Below are 2,668 nucleotides of genomic sequence, written 5' to 3'. Positions count from 1 at the left end.
AGGAAAAATCTCTATTTTAAATTCCTTATCAGCAGGATTTATAATGCTACAGATTGCTTCAGTCTGAAAGAAACAAATTAAAAAAGAAATAGCTGTCTCTTCATGACAACTGAATAAATACTGCCCCCCCAAAAAAAAGTATTTTCATGTTTACATTTGAGACAAAACAGCAATCCTTTTCTTTGATAGGATCTACAATCTGTTTCAGTTAGGTTTGCTATGAATGTTCATTCGAGTATTTTTCCTTCCACAAGGAAACTCCCAAATGAGAACTGATAAAAGCACAAGATTATTAACAGCTACAAAACAAAAAAATTCCACCTAAGCTCTCAGAGTTCATATATGGAACCAACATGTGCATTTTTTTCTGGAGGAAGGCTCTGATTCCTCAACCTAGAGCAGTTCCCACTACACATGAGTTATACACTGATTACAAGTTAATAACCAAAGCACTGCATCTCTATTGACCATATTTTAAAACAAAGCTACAGTTATATATTGAATAAAATCCAGAGAAGTCAATGTGGCTTTTGCATTAGCTTTTGATGGACCAAAATTCTACCCCTTGTTTTCTCTGACTGAGAAAACAGATTTATCTTCTGGGAGCTCACTGGCCTGGATATGAAGTACAAGTTCAGATCTACCAGCTGTAAATTATTTTGTATCATAAATGGACTTTCTGAACCTCTAGTGAAAAAGACAAAGGTAAATGGGGAAAGAATATAATCCACTTTCATTTGGCCTTTGTTTTTTCAGATTAGCAATAAGTACTGATTTCCATCAGTAAGTAACATGTCTTTGTCTGCCAGCATTTGGTAACACTTTTCAGAGATGTATGAAAGTTATGGTAGTATAAGCATCATTATAGGCCTGAAACTGAAATTTCAGCTGACAATTTTATACCCGCCCTATATTCTAATGTTATGAGGTTACACCTCCTCACGTGTTTTCGTTTTGTTAGTCCGGCAGAAAGCTAAGACTTCAGTAAAACATTACACATAGCGTAAAAAGGTTATACTGGAAATTTGCAATATGTCATTAATTTCTTGCCTCCCATGCCCTGGCACATTTTGAAAGGAATTAGAAGTACAATATTTACTAGTTTTGTTGGAGTATTTCAGCTGTAATAGCCCGGATGCCACTGCCAAAATGCTCACAGGTCAGAGCCCAGAGTCAAGAAGGTATTTCAATAAAACCAAATTCCTTGTATGATCAGGGTCTGAGGGCAGTTGGCACCTCAGGATTTTCTCTCCATGCTACACACATTTCCATTGTTTGTTCTCCTGGAAAGGACGCTTTCTGTGAGACCAAAAAGAAAAACAGTGAAAAAACCTATACATATTTAAGTATTGTTATCATCACATTTTGCTGTGATTTATGACCATCTCATGACGATTCTACAGGAAAACAAATAACAAAACAAAAAGCCATGCAATGGTTAGTGATGTCTCTGGCTTCCTTTCTCCTGCCTGTTTGGGTTGACCCCACAAATTATGGGACTGTGGCAATGGGGAGCTCCTGCTGGCCCTGGGCAAACAGCAGCGCTGGTCAGGGCCGTCTGCAGGGTGCACGGCTGGCTGGTCATGCAGACAAATTAGTGCAGCAAAGAAACCTTGCTATTGTAGTGAGAAAGAGTGGCCCTATTTGTGTACCCTTATTTTCTTTTGGATCATAGTCACTCATGTTGCAGCATGTCAACAGCTTGCTGTTCACAAAGTGACGGGCTCACAGTGGGGCTGGGGCTGGCTGGCACCTCTGGAGATGGCCTCTTCCAGCCCCCTGCTCAGAGCAAGGCCAACTACTACATCCCGTTGTGCTTTGAATATTTCGAAGCATGAAACTCCACAGCCTCTCTGAGTGGCCTGTTGTTAATTTGTACGTTGTTCCTGCAAACCCCAAAAGCCCCTTTGCTTTGCAGAAACTCCAAAAAGCACCTTTCAGTAGCTTCTGCAGAGACAATGCTGCCTTTCACCTCCTGTGTAACTATAGAGGACACCGATCCCTGCAGGACTTACCCAGGGCACAGGCTCTAGCCTTTAGCCAGAGACAGGGTGCAGTGGCAAAATGATCACAGCCTTGTTGCCTACTTTATCTAAGTGAGAGCTCAGGCAGCTTGTCCAAGTGCTGCTGGCAGGATTAGCACCCTTCCTCTCCCATCTCTCGTCTTTGTCTTTTCCCAGTGCCACAGCAGATAATGGTCTACCTCAAGGGAAGCAAACTGGCTTTTGAGATGCTTTAGGCCTTGGGTCTGTTGCTTTAAAACCCAGAGAAAGAAAACCAATGTCTGAATGAACACAATGCCCGTCCAGTGCATAATTTGTATTTATGAATCTGTGCATTATTAGACTAACTAGTCTAACCTCAAGGAGGTTATCATATCAAGCCCAGCCATTTTACCCACATTTAACCACACAAATCATACTACTAGGGACAGAAAAGAGAAAGGGCAAAACAAAGCAACCCTCAAACACCTACATTGTTGACTTGCTACTGACTTTCTGTCTTCGCGGAGGTGATCCTACAAGCTTCCTGCATTTGTGATCCTTCCTGGCAGCATCAGGAAGATGTTGATCCTTACTCATCTAGTAATGCAGTATCAGTCACAAGCTGAAGCAAGTACAAATTCAACAATTTAGCTCTGATTCCCCCTGATACAGAGCATAAAAAT

Source organism: Nestor notabilis, unplaced genomic scaffold (genome assembly GCF_000696875.1).
Source record: "Nestor notabilis isolate BGI_N333 unplaced genomic scaffold, ASM69687v1 scaffold4705, whole genome shotgun sequence".
NCBI lineage: Eukaryota > Metazoa > Chordata > Aves > Psittaciformes > Psittacidae > Nestor > Nestor notabilis.
The sequence above is the reverse complement of the archived record's forward strand: the minus strand, read 5'-3'. Positions refer to the sequence as shown.